Here is a 15663-nt window from a genome sequence, read left to right as displayed (position 1 = left end):
GAATTTGATGGCATATAGTCTTTCATAGTATTCTAGTTTAATCCTTGTATTTATGTGATGTCTGTGGTTACTTCTCTTTCATTTCTGATTGTTTATTTTTTTTTTTGTTTAAATATATCTTTATTGATTTCAGAGGGAGGAAAGGAGAGGGAGAGAGAGAGATAGAAACACCAATGATGAGAGAGTCATTGATCGAGCCCGCAACCTGGGCATGTGCCCTGACCGGGAATCGAACCCCGATCGCCTGGATCCTAGGCTGAGCCACGCCTGGCTGGGCCTGATTGTGTTTATTTGAGAGGTTTTTTTTCTTTTTTCCTTAATGAGTCTAGCCAGGGGATTGTCGATTTTATTCATCTTTTCAAAGAACTATCTCTTTGTTGCATTAATTTTTTGTATAGTCATTTTGTTCTGTATTTCATTCAATCTGCTCTAATTTTTATTATTCCCTTTTTTCTGCTGACTTGGGGCTCCTTTTGTTCTTCTTTTTCTAGTTCTTTAAGATGTGATTTAGGTGGTTTAGTTGATATTTTTTCTTGTTTCTTGAAATAGGCCTGTAATAATATAAACTTCTGTCTTATTACTGCTTTCATTACATCCCAAAGTTTTGATATGTTGTATTGTCATTCTTTTTTGTCTCTATCTTTTTATCTCACCTTTTATTTTTTCTTTGACCCAGTCATTTTGTGGTAACATTCTGTTTAATCTCCACATATTTGTAGGTCTTTTCACTTCCTTTTTGTAGTTGATTTCTAATTTCAAAGCACCCAATCTGATAATTTCAATATCTGTCTCATGTCTAAGTCTAGCTCTGATGCTTGATCTGTCTCTTCATATTGTGTTCTTTTGTTACCTTTGGCACACCTTGTAATATTTTGTTTAACACCTGATTTGATGTATCAAGTAATAGAAACTGAGATAAAAAGCCTTTACTGTGTTTTTCTGGACAAGAATTGAGCTAGGTTAAATGTTTGCTGTAGCTATAGTTTCCAGAGCCTTCAGATTCCTTAGGTTCTTTTTTTGTATTCCCCTCTCTGCTTTGAACTTCCTATGTATTCCTCCTAAGACACAGTCTGTATCTGCAGTTCTTTCAGATGTAATCCACTGGTTTACCAAAGCACTGTTGCAGTATTGTTAAGGCGTTAGAGAGAAGCATTCTGTAACCTCATTATAAATTTCAACATTTTAGTTGGCCTTTGTCTCTAGGCTCTGATCTTCACAAATGCTTCTTCATTGGCATAGCTTGTTTTTTCCCTTATGTGCAACAAGATGGGTGGGTGTGTTGGGTTTGTTGATAGAGAGAGCAAAATGCCCTTCTCCAACTAGAATAAGGCGCTAGTTAAAATAGACAAAAAAATTTTTTTCCTAGAGAGTAGGTCTTTGTTATGGAAAATATTGTGGGTATATTTCACATTGATTACTGTTTCCTTCTCTCTACAAGACATAGGGGGAGATCTTTCTTAGATCCATGAGACTGTAATGGGTTCTCTGGAGATAAAATCCATAAAAGTTTGTGCTCCTCTGAGACTGCAGCCTCCAGGAGTTCTCATTCTCAAGCCGGTCCACACTCAGCCTCCAGCTATTCATCAAAATTACCATTTATGTTCTTTGAAAGGCCCAAGGAAAGTTAATGTTCAGATTATTCAAGTTTTTTTTTTTTTTTTCTTGTTATAAGGAGGGGAGTGAGGGTTTCCAAGCTTTTTATGTGTTAGAGATAAAACCAGAAGTTCACTAAAGTTCTTTTAAAGAAGTAATAAATAATATCCTGTGTATGCTGATTTAACAAACCTGCCTTCTTCAAAGATCTAACTACACCCAATCTTCAAGTGTGACACATATTTAAGTGTCCTCTGAGGGGTGGAGTATTTTTTTTTTAATTAAACAAATGGCTGAGATTTTTATATCAGTTAATTCATCTCTGAAGAGAGTTGGCACATAAAGCATATTAAAGGAGCTATAATTGAAATAAATTGTATGGAATTAGAAGCCCAGAGCAAAAGATGGCAGAAATCTATTCTAATTACAAAGAATATGCAGAAATCTTGGTGAGTACTTTGATTCCCTTAAGGATTACAATAAAAGTTTGAAATGAATTTATCTAGGTCTCAGGGAACCCTCAATTATTCCAGTTGACACAAGACACAAGGATATTCTCCATTTTTCTGTTTCTGATATTAATAATTAACAAAATTTGCAAGAATAAATTGAGTTACAGATTCTGAAGATATTAAGAAAGTTATCTGATATTCTAGACCTCTTAAAAGAGAAGGGGGGCCTTAAAACAAATATAAGCAAAATAGTAATATACTTTTATGTTTTCTAAAGTTCTTTTTAGTAAACTTTTAAATAAAGTATACAATTTATTTAAATAATAAATAATATCCTATGTATGCTGATTTAACAAACCTGTCTTAGTATATTTTAACTGTACAGATTGACACATTTTCAGTGAACAAGATTTGAAACCAGCATTAATGAATTGCCATAAATTACACACATGTTAAAGGAGACCCAGCTCAAACTGTTACCAGCACTCACAAACACCCCCTTCAAGACTTTCCCCATCCCAGAGCAATGTATATTTTTAGGATACCAGTCATAAAGCATGTTAGAAGGTACCAAAGGAAGGCTCAATTTACCTTTAGAAACAACCACTAGACAAATCACTGTATTTCCTTTTTTAAGTATGGAAAGGTAGAGCAAAACTCTTCTAGAATGGGTTTTCCTTAGTTGGAGTAAGCTAGGATATGCTACAATCAAAGCAAACAAAAATCACCAAAATGTCAGTGGTGAAAGAAAACCTTTTATTTCTCATACAATGTATATGTGAAGCCTGGGTGACTCTCCAGAGCAATTATCTTTCATGCTACTACTCGGTGATCCAGAGTATGCCATCTTGTTCATCTATCTCAATAAAAGTTGATGTGGTTGTTCTAGTATGGGGAAAGTTCAGTGAAATCTCATATAGATTTCCTTTCTTCTTACAACACATTGGCTAGAACCAGCCAATAGCTCTCCCAATGTCAGGAGAAGAGCAACTGTACTGTGCCTGTGTGCCCAGAAGAAAAAGAAAACTGGCTGGGGTAAAGAGTAGAAGTCTCTTCTATAAGGGATATTTGGGGTTTTATTGCCAACATGCTAAAATATTCTGCTTAACAGTAAGCTTATTTGTTTATAATGGGCAGAGTTATATTTTCTTCGGAGAATTGCTTATTTTTCTCAATTTGGATTTAGGCTGCTTTATTTCAGTATATTACTTATTATTTATCTTAAATTTATTTTATAATTAAAGTTGACATACAATATTATATTTGTTTCAGGTGTACAACATAGTGGCTAGACATACGTGTCAGATTGGTACTAGATGACACCATACACAGTTATTACATTATTGACTATATTCCCTATGTTGTACCTTACAACCTGGTGTCTATTTTTATAACTGGCAATCTGTACTTCTTACTTCCTTCACTTTTTTTACTCACCCCTTACCAACTCCCATCTGGCAACCATTAATTTGTTCTCTGTATCAATGAGTTTGTTTCTGTTTTGTTTGTTTATTTTTTTTTAATTCTATGTAAATGAATTCATATGGTATTTGTCTTTGTCTGAGTTATTTTACTTAGCATAATATCCTCTAGGTTCATCCATGCTGTCACAATGACATTATTGGGGGTTTTTATTATTATATTATTATTGTTCAAAATATTACAGATGTCTCTTTTTCTCCCCATTGACCCATTGGTTCTTATTATGTGTTTATTTTCAAGGAATGGCTTGAAGATAAACTGGAGATGTAAATCAAGTTTTCATCTTGACCTTAAGGAACACTTGTGAAAAGTAACTAAACCAAGTTGCTTGATTTACTTTTAATAGCTTAGATGCTAAATGTTTGTATTCTGGTTTGGGGGAGAAGAAAACAAACGTTCCCACACATTTGAAGATATTTGTGTGATTTCCCATACTGACAAAGAATAATCTCACTGTATGTCTTCCTGTAAAAAAGTCATTCCTTAGACATGGGATGTGAGTCTCTTGACAGGCCTTCATCATGGGTTGGGGGAACTATCACCTGCTTGTTAAGCTAAGCCTGCATTTAGGTGCACTATGATTCCTGTAGTGTTCCTAATAGTATAGGTCTTAAGACTTATTTCTTTCTTAAATTTGAAAAGAGAGCACCTCAAAATATAAACTTATGGCCTGTAATGATTGCTAAAAGGAGTAGGCATAAAGAAACTAAAATCCCAACCAAGACCAGCAGACTGGAACTTAAGATTGACTTATATCCAAAAAATAACAGGATTTTCTGACCTTCAGCTAGGTATACAAAAACACTCCCCTCATGTACATAAACACACAATACACACACTTAGAAATAAAAATTTCTAAGTCAAAAACTTAGAAATTTATTATCCACCATAAAAATTCTGTAATTTTATAATAGATTTATAATTATGTCATATAATTGTATGGTCCTATGGCATACTCAGTGTATTAATGCCTCATCATTTTATATAAAGCATCAAAAGATGAAATAATGTAGAGAAACAAGTCAAGGCACCAAATTTTCAAAGATCTGAGTTCTAGACTTAGCCTCGTATTAACCAGCTATGATGTATCATGCATGGTATTAAACCTGTTTAGATATGTATTCTCATTTCTACATTGATTTCTTCACTGATCCCAATGGATCAAATAAAATAACATGAATTTCCAGGTCCCACGCTTAGTGACTCTTTGTTGGAGAGGCCGTTTGACCCTCCCAACTCCAGCAATGCTCCCAGTAAAATGCTGATAATGAAAAACCATAAGTGAGACTAGCAAGGGAAAATAAACTCCTACCTAAAATTCAGCCAACCATCACAATTACTTGATGAAATAGATGTAATAATTTGAGGTTATTTAAAGCCTCTGAATTGGAGATGGTTTTTATGGAACAATACCAGGTAACAGAAAATGTAGATCTGCATCATGCTCTCGGGATCTCTAAAAAGATCCCTAAATGATTCTAATACTCACCCAAACTTGGAAATGGAAGATTTAGATAATAGTTGATATATCTCCCAGTTTCTAGATTTGAAGAGTCTATGATCATCGTCTGGCCCAGAAATGAATCAGAGTCTTAATGTGAATCAGACTGAATGAAGTTCTCCATATTACCTCCTTCCAATGACCTAACATTTAGGTAGTCTCTATAGTCCCTGGCACAGAGTCAGACTTATTACCTGATACAGCACTGAGAAATAATAGAAACACCACAAATGGTGAACATTTTGCAACCCTCATATGTTCCAATTGACAGCTTAGTGGTTGAATATCAAGTGTCATAAGAAATATTGCTTATCAGACTGCAACTCAGAAAAAATTATAGAATTCCAATTTTAATACTAATCTATGTTTGAACACTGACTTCGTCATTCAAAACGGAACAAAACAAAACATCAGTGCAAAATTATTTTACCAGGCAGGCTCAGCAATGTGGCTAGTGTGTGAATATGCATCAGAGCCAGTGATTGTACGAGACTTTCACAGCTGGTCCATGGGTAAAGACCAGGACAAAGACCAAAAGCTTATAATCTCCAAGTAAAAACATTGGGAAAAGACTTCTGGCTTCAAAGAAATAAGTGTTCAATTTTACTGTTTTTCGAAAGTCAATGGTAGATCTTTGGCAACAATCAGTCCTATGAGCAATATTATTTAAGGAAGCAGTGTTTTAATATCTTTATAAACTACCTCATAAAACTTAAGCAAAATGTTCTTCCTTACCTCCCCCTACCAAGAAATTTTCATGTACCAAGCCAGACCCTGATAAGAAAGGAGTTCTCTTTGTTGTAGTAGTTTCCACAATAAACTCTGCATCTGGCTCATTTATACCATTTATTCCTCTTGCCAGACTTTTGGCTTTTTGGATGAGAATTTTTTCCACCTTTAGCCTCTGTTTACATAGCAGTTTGAGATCCAATTCTATACAAGAGACTCTATCTCTTTCCTTTCATATTTTTTAAAAATTTGAAACAAAAAATAGTTTCATAAATTATTTTAATTATTTGTTGAGTCTTCATGAAAACTCTGAGTAACCCATGTGAATTTAACTCATGTGCTCTGAAATTGTGAGTAATGGGTCTGTTTTCCACCATTTCACAAAATGTTCTGCTCTAACTTCTGATTGTAATTAGTTGCTTTGGAAAAAACTAAGCAGATGTGTTATAGTTTCTTTGAATTATCAGCATATATTTAAGATAAACTGCATCTTCTGAAGAAATTGTATCCTCAGGGGAATTATTTGTCTTGTGCTAACAGACTTTTATTTGAGATGTGAAGCTAGTTTTAGGTTTCAGGTGTGCTGGCCTGAAATTAATACAACAGTTATAGCATACATTTTTGAACATGCAAGATCATCACACTTGGTTCTGAGACTTTGATTTCTAAGAAAAAATGTATTCCCATGTATTAATAGCTAAAATCATATCTGTACAAGGCTTTGCAGCAATTAGGATTAATGCAATAAAGTAGGAAAGTAAAGGTAGTTGGAAGAAATTTTTTAAAATAATTATAAAGCCTTCCTATAAAGTCTATAGTAAATTATAGACTAATTCTATTACAGATGTTGGTTTTTATAGGCAAAAATATGTTCAATATAGGGAAATCAAAATAAGCAAATAATTCTCAAAACATAGTTTTCAGAGTAGTAGTACTTTTTTATTTTTAAAGAACAAAATGTAATACTAGGGAAAAGTAAGTGACTTAATTACATTGTGTCAAAGACAAAATAACTTAATATGAAAAAATTCAAGAGAAAGCAGTAGCCAATATTATTAATTTAAATATATATTCAATTATGATCTATCAATGACAAAATAATGTTATTCTTTCTGTTATGTTGCCAATTTATAATTTTTCTATTTCATTGTTTATTTAACAGCTTTAAAATCCTATCAGTTTCTTAATACCTTTACTTCTTTTGGTTAAAGCAACCCCGCAGAAATAATGTTATTCCATTTTTATTTTACAGATGACTTTGTTCCTAACCATTAATCAAGCAAAGCATCTTTCATTTGACAAATATACTTTGCATTGCATAAGTAATAAGACTATATATTGGTTTGCTATAGAACAGCATTTTATGTTTTGTTTTATTTAAATAGTTTTCTCCACATTTAATCATAAGATTACTATGTATTTTAAATAATCTAAAGCAAACATTATCAAAGATAAAAAGAATAATTGATAGTGTTCATTACTTTTTTTTAAATAAAAATATCATGTGACAATATACCATGGCTTAAATAGCCTCAAGCTCTTGGCTTTTATAATTATACTAATAAGATTTTCATATTTGAAAATTTGCTCCGGCTTTTGTCCATAATTAACCATCTTCTTTATAACAAATGTAATGACACCCTTCAAAAATAAACTACATTTTATTGAATCTCAAAAACACTTAGAATAATCAGTGCTCGCTTTTATAATTTTAAAAATAAATATAATTGACATTTTAAAAAAATTAATGTAAATACTAAGTCACTCAAAACATATTAATATAACTCATTTTTATAGTTAATGAGGGGGAATAAATGGTGTGGATGGAGACTTAACTTGGGGTGGTGAACACACAATACAGTGTACAGATGATGTGTTGTGGAATTGTGCACCTGAAACATGTATAAATTTGTTAACAAATGTCACCCCAATAAAATCAATAAAGGAGGAAAAATAAAATAAAATGTTCCTCAATAAGGCTACTAACTTCATTTACAATATTCTCAGAAAATAAAAATAATGATATATTTTATCTAAGAAATAATCTTACCCAGGCACTCTCCTAAGGAGAGTAAGATCAGTCTTTATATGTTGTGCACTGTTTCTTCATGGTGTATTAAAAACAAATGTGGGTTTGAACTATGGAAAAACAAGACAGATCCCTCATCTCACATCTAACCTGTACACAGTAGCAAAAGGTATCTAGTTTTTTTTATTATTATTTTTAAATAAGACATCTATTCTAATTTGAGAGACCATCAAAACTGAGAAAATGAATGATGACTGACTTAACGTCAATTTGCAGCCTGTACATTCACATAATTCCCACTGAAACTATTTTTCCCCCCTTCAATTTATATTAGTAGGGAGTTGGGCATGTAGAGGCTTATTATATTGTCCATATTGAAGTCAGTGGGAGTTTACTGACATTAATGGGGGTTGCATGCATGAAAAACATACAAAAGAGGGTGTTAAAAATTGTTCAGGTTAGATCCTTGAACAAAGGAACATGTTTCCAAAGTTAAAGTAATATTTACTTGTCTTCTAAATTAAGATTTTAATTTATGTATGCTAAATTGTCAAGCTTTTCAAAATGATTTAAAAATACATACTTAAATAAGATATATACAAATATCTGAATTCCCCAAATGTAAATTCCCCCAATGTGTCATGTAAAACATGTATTTTTTTTCTTCTCTTGGTGATAAACTTGCTGTTTTTTCTTTAGATTTCCTATTAATGCATTACTGCAATTTTTATTGCTGGGATATAATTTAAAATGTTAGGAAAGGCTGTCTCATGTGCACAGACTATGGATCTTCATTCAGCCAAATAACAATGGGCTTTGGGACTGGAACATATCTAACCAAGAGATAAAGCACTCATGCAGCCTGCGCTGGGCTTGTCACCTTGTGCAGGAACACCTTGTCCTGTTTCGTGCTCACTGGGTGGTCCTCTGTTCTACATAAGTGTGAATGTCAGTGGACCTCAGGCAAGCTCCCAGCTTTCAGTAAATCAAACTCCCCAGAGGACTGGTTGGGGTCTTACTGCTGAGGCAAGGGAGCGGTGTGCATAGGCCAATTGCCCTATAGGCATCAGCTGCCGGGAACACCTACTAGCCAGGAGGCACATGCGTTGTTGGAATTGTTCTTACTCTGCCTCCTCAGTATGTGCATAAGCCGTTTTCCATCCAGTGCTCCACCCGCCGCCTCCCGCAACCACATCAAAATCACAACTAAAATACAGAACCACCGTCACTCAGAGCCTCCTGAGATCTGGCTGCACAGAAGCCCCACAGCCAGGGAGCTGAAGCAGCACCTAGAGTGGTTGGAGGGGGGGAGACGGGGGCGGATCTGGGCTGAATCCCAGAGACATGGCCGCGGGCCCACACCCGGTGCCGCGGTTGAAACCCGGGAGGGAATCATGGCAGCGGAGGTTTCCCGGAGGAGGGAAGAGTCCCAGCCCCAGAGCAGGCCCCCAGCCAAGGGCTACAGGGCCACAAAAAGACGTCCCCACAACTTTGGGCTGTGAAACCAGCGGGGACTGTCCCTGAGGGTGGCGGAGGCTGCGGGAGCCCCAGCAGCTCCTCCTAAAGGGCCCGGCACGGACTCACTCGGACGCTCCCTCTGAGCCCAGCGCCGGGCAGCAGCCGGAAAGGACCCGGGACACTCGGGGAGGAACTAACCTGCCTGAAATCCGGGCGAGGTGGAGGGGTGGCTTCCTCCCAGGCAGAAGGGCTGGCAGAGGCCCTGGCTCCTTTGGCGAGTCCTCCCCGCACACAGCCAGCAGGCAGGCGCCATGTTTGAATCGCCAGCACCTGACTCTCACCTTTGGCCCCGCCCCTCCCCACCTGCAGCTCATCCAGGCCATTTCCAGGGGCTTTTCTATGCAAGTGGCCTCTCTAGCCTCATGTTTAGGACTTTCCTAAAATCTCTCAAACAAGCAGCAGCAGGCCCCATACCTCTTGATAAGCGGCCCCAGGCCTGGCACTAGCGGCAGCCTGCATTGGCTCATAGCTTGGCATCTCCTGGACATCTCCAAGCCCAGCACAAGTAGCAGCCAACTACGGTTTGCTGTGTAGCTCGTGCTGGGTGGCCTTGAGCAAGGCTCAGGCACAGGCTGACTTTGCACCTCCCAGGAAATCCCAGAGACAATGCACCTGGTGGTCAGACTCAACCATGCTGGATTACAGCCCTACCACATCAACCAGTGACACTCAAGGGGCGCACTTGGTGAACACCAAAGCTCCACTGAAGTAAATCCTGCTCCATAGGGGTGTCTACAGCACATCAGCTCTTTGGCTGTAGTTGCAGCTAGTCCTCACAGATGATTGGCCTGGGGCTAAGTTCCTCCCACTGCCACCAACAGCAACCAAGGCTCAACTACAGCAGGACAGTGCACACAGCCCACACAGGGGAGCACCTAGAAGGCCCAGCTCAGGTGACTGGGGAGGCTGAGCCACTGGACCCTACAGGACACCTACTACACAAAGCCACTCTACAAATTCCAGGTGACACAGTAGCTCTACCTAATACATAGAAACAAACACCTGGAAGCAGCCAAAATGTGGAGGCAAAGAAACATGTCACAAAGGAAAGAACAGAAGAAATCTCTAGAAGAGGAATGAAATGAAATAGATCCAAGCAAGCTAACAGATACAGAGTTCAGAATAATGGTTATAAGGATGTTTAAGCAGACTGTTAGGGAAATAACTGAGAAAATCGATAACATAATAAAGTACCAATTTGAAATGAAGTCTTCAGGAACTGAAATGAAGAATAATTTACATGGATCAACAGTAGAGTAGAGGACACTGAGAATCAAATCATCAATTTGGAACATGAGGAAACAAAAAATACCCAACCAGAAGAGCAAAAAGAAAAAAGAATCCAGAAATATGAAAATAGTATAAGGAGCCTCTGGGACAACTTCAAGAGGCCCAACATTTGTATTATTGGGGTGCCAGAAGGGGAAGAAAGAGACCAAGGAATTGAAAACTTATTTGAAAAAATAATGACAGGAAACTTCCCCTACCTGGGGAAAGAAATCAACTTACAAGTCCAGGAAGCACAGAGGGTCCCAAAGAATAGGGACCCAAAGAGGCCCACATCAAGACACATCATAATTAAAATGCCAAAGGTTAAAGACAAAGAGAGAATCTTAAAAGCAGCAAGAGAAAGCAGTTAGTTACCTACAAGGGAGCCCCCATACGACTGTCAGCTGATTTCTCAACAGAAACTTTGCAGGCCAGAAGGGAGTGGCAAGAAATATTCAAAGTGGTGAAAAACATGGAACTATAACCAATATTGCTCTACCCTGCAAAGCTATCATTTAGAATTGAAGGTCAAGTAAAGAGTTTCACAGATAAGAAAAAGCTAAAGGAGTTCATCACCACCAGACCAGCACTACAGGAAAAGTTGAAGGGTCTTCTTTAAGAAGAAGCTAATGAACAAAAGAATCTGATGCACTAAATAGATCCAGAGACATTGACATGTGCAACAGACGATCATATCTCAGAGGAAAGAGGGAACGGGGGTGGAGGGTGGGAAGAGATTAACCAAAGAAGTTATATGCATATATGCATAACCCATGGACACAGTTAATAACAGGGTGAAGGCCTGGAAAGGGGGTGGGAGGGAAGTGGAGAGGATCAATTGGGGGGAAAAATGGGATACCTGTAATAATCTCAACAATAAAGATAAATTTAAAAAGTAAAAAAAAAAAAAAAAAAGATGCAATGGACACAGTGTTTGGACTTCAGTTATCAGATGATTTGGATAATCTTTGCTCTTCTCCATGTAGTTGGAGTCCTCTGGCATTGGTAACCAATACATCGTGTTCTGTTCAATACAAAACTTTGTTGCAAAGGTATTTAAAATGTAGGAGGAAGTGAGCCCTGAAGGACAACACAGCTAGTCATTTTGTACATTAGAATTTGGCTATGCCATCCATCTCAGGATCATATAGAACTATCAATGTATATGAATGTAACAAACTATGAAAATCCTTGGACAAGACATGATGATAGGTGATAGATAGATATAGTTAGATAGATAGATGATTGATGGTAGATGATAGATGATAGGTAGATAGATATAAATAGATAGATATAGATAGATAGATGATAGAGATAGATAGAGATAGATAGATGATAGATGACAGATAGATAATAAATAGATATAGATAGATGATAGATAGATTAGATAGATAGATAGATAGATAGATAGATAGATAGATAGATAGATAGAGATGATAGATGATAGATAGATGATCGATGATAGATAGATGATAGATAGATGATAGATAGATGATAGATAGATAGATAGATAGATAGATAGATAGATAGATAGATAGATGATAGATAGATAGATAGATAGATGATAGATAGATAGATAGATAGATAGATAGATAGATAGATAGATAGATGATAGATAGATAGATGATAGATAGATAGATAGATAGATAGATAGATAGATGATAGATAGATAGATGATAGATGATAGATAGATATAGATAGATAGATAGATGATAGATAGATAGATAGATAGATATAGATGATAGATAGATAGATGATAGATAGATGATAGATGATAGATAGATAGATATAGATAGATAGATAGATAGATAGATAGATAGATAGATGATAGATAGATAGATAGATGATAGATAGATAGATAGATAGATAGATAGATAGATAGATAGATAGATATAGATGATAGATAGATAGATGATAGATAGATAGATGATAGATGATAGATAGATAGATATAGATAGATAGATGATAGATAGATAGATAGATAGATAGATAGATAGATAGATAGATAGATAGATGATAGATAGATAGATGATAGATGATAGATAGATGATAGATGATAGATAGATAGATATAGATAGATAGATTAGATAGATAGATGATAGATAGAGATAGATAGAGATAGATGATAGATAGATGATAGATGATAGATGATAGATGATAGATAGATAGATAGATAGATAGATAGATAGATAGATAGATAGATGATAGATAGATAGATAGATAGATAGATAGATAGATAGATGATAGATAGATAGATAGATAGATAGATAGATAGATAGATGATAGATAGATGATAGATAGATAGATGATAGATAGATAGATAGATAGATAGATAGATAGATAGATAGATGATAGATAGATGATAGATAGATAGATAGATAGATAGATAGATAGATAGATAGATAGATAGATAGATGATAGATAGATAGATAGATAGATAGATAGATGATAGATGATAGATAGATAGATAGATAGATAGATGATAGATAGATATAGATAGATAGATAGATAGATAGATAGATAGATAGATAGATGATAGATAGATAGATGATAGATGATAGATAGATAGATAGATAGATAGATAGATAGATAGATAGATAGATAGATAGATAGATAGATAGATAGATAGATGATAGATAGATAGATGATAGATAATAGATAGATGATAGATAGATAGATAGATAGATAGATAGATAGATAGATAGATAGATAGATAGATAGATAGATGATAGATAGATAGATGATAGATAGATAGATGATAGATGATAGATAGATGGTAGATAGATAGATGATATAGATAGATACAGTGAAAAGACTGTTGGTGTGTAATATCAAGTTTTTCATGGTTTATCATTTTATTTAAAAAGAGAACTTCATATATGCTTTTCCTGTACAAGGCATCATGTATTACTTTAATATATTTTATTAATAACATACAGAACAATTCTGTGGAGTACAAATCAATATCTCTATTATATAGGCTGAGATAATTGAAACTGAGAATTAAAAAATCAGAGTCTGGATTTCAATTCTTGTTTTGTGACTCCAGGTTCAATTTTCTTTACATTGTGTCATACTCGCTCATGAATCATTTTAAAAATTATTATAAATATGTAAAGCCACTGATGCATGATTTGATGAGCACATCATTCGGCATCTTATTGAACTTCAATAGATTCTAAATAGCTTAAATGCTCCCATTCTTTAAATCCCAATTCCCACTTTAAATGCTATAAAAACCTTAGTAAAGGGATATGACTCATAAATCTACAAAGAATTCATAAACTTTTAATACCAATGTTTTGCTACAATGTACATGAGTAATTATGACCATCTGTTTTCAATTTTACTTAACAAGATAAAGCAATAAGAAATGTTGCTTGACAAAATATTTTGCTTAGACCAAGACACTCAAAATAATTTGAGATGTTTTGTCAAATTAAAATCCCCAAATTCATTTGACTACAGTTGTTGTTTTTTAATGTTTATTATTGACACTTTCTTTACCTCATCAAAAAGTAGTAATAAGAATTGGATACAGGACAACTTCTGACATATAACACCAATGCTGTTCCCAGAGCAGTGATGATTAATTGAAGGAAACCCTATTGTCTAGAGAAAATAAATCTCTTTAGCACATGGAGGAAATAAATGTACTATTATATAATATAAATATACATAAAATTAAGTGTAAATAATATAATTGTAATAAATAAATATAACATTCAAATCAGTTTTAGTAAAAAAAGGATGATATCTAGGCTTTCAACTGTACATTAAATACTTTTCTACAAAATTAACAAATGTTATTTTGAAGGTCTTCCTTTTTCTTCCTCCCTTTCCTTGCTTTTTATGAGACACCAAATAGGTTCTATATTTACTGAAATTGAGTAGTTGTGTTGTTATTATAGTTGATAATCCTAATTCTCTGTTCACCACACTAGCCCGAAATCCAAAGAAACAGTACTAGGTGACAGATACACACACACTGTGATCTTAGATACACCCATCTCTCAGTGCTCCTCTGCCTTCTGTTTTGCTCCATCAAGCATTTTTGTTTTACTAATCCCCTCTTCAGGTAACCTGATTAGATACCTCTCCTTGTTGTTGTTTTGTTTTTTTTTCTTCAGCCTTTACATAATTCCTTAACAGAGCATTTAATCATGTTCCCTTAAAATTTTACTTGAAATTATGGATAACACCAAATCTCATTTATCTTTGGGCTCTCTGTATCCAACACAATGTCTCCCACTAATAACAATTAGAAAAAAACTTCTTGAATTAAACTGTTCAATTTACTATCCTGCATTCCTGAATAATCTACACGATGAATCTTGGATTCACGATAATTCCTTCATGAATTTCTGATGAAATATATTCATTATAATAATGATAATAATTAAATAATAGTAATTGTGATTTTAGTATCTACTATGTGTTATTATGTTGCAACATATAAACTATTATGTGCCATGCATTTTTTCATAGGCTGTCATATTTAACTTTTATAGTCATTTTATAAGGCAATGTATTTTTTCTATTGCTTCTTAGAGAGAGTGGAAGGGAGAAAGGGGGAGAGAGAGGGAGAAAAAAATCATCAATGTGAGAGAGAAACATCAATTTGTTACGTTCAGCAAGGGCCCCAACCAGGGGTCCGGGATGGAGCCTGCAACTGAGGTACATGCCCTTGGCCAGAATGGAACCCAGGACCCTTCCATCCAAGGGCCAATGCTCTAACCACTTAGAACCCGGCCAGGACTAAAATACAGTTCTTAAAAATACACACACAGCAAATTGAAGGCATAAACATTTAAATTCATATAAATTGTTCAGCATTCTCCTAACCTATGCTTTAGAGACAGTATGCTAACTCTAAATTTCTTGATTGTTATTTTAGAAAAATTACTTTATTTTCTTTAGTAAAAGTAGCAGAAGACACTGGTGCTGTTCTATGTATACAATAGAATTACACATACCGGTCACTTTAAAGTGAGATGTGACTAAGAGAATTTTAGCCAAAGATATTAGTGACATGTGTTACATGTGTGTATAATTGTCCATCTGGTGTGGCATTTGACAAAGACCTAGAG

Source organism: Miniopterus natalensis, chromosome 2 (assembly GCF_054644295.1).
Source record: "Miniopterus natalensis isolate mMinNat1 chromosome 2, mMinNat1.hap1, whole genome shotgun sequence".
Lineage (NCBI taxonomy): Eukaryota > Metazoa > Chordata > Mammalia > Chiroptera > Miniopteridae > Miniopterus > Miniopterus natalensis.
This window is presented reverse-complemented; position numbering follows the sequence as displayed.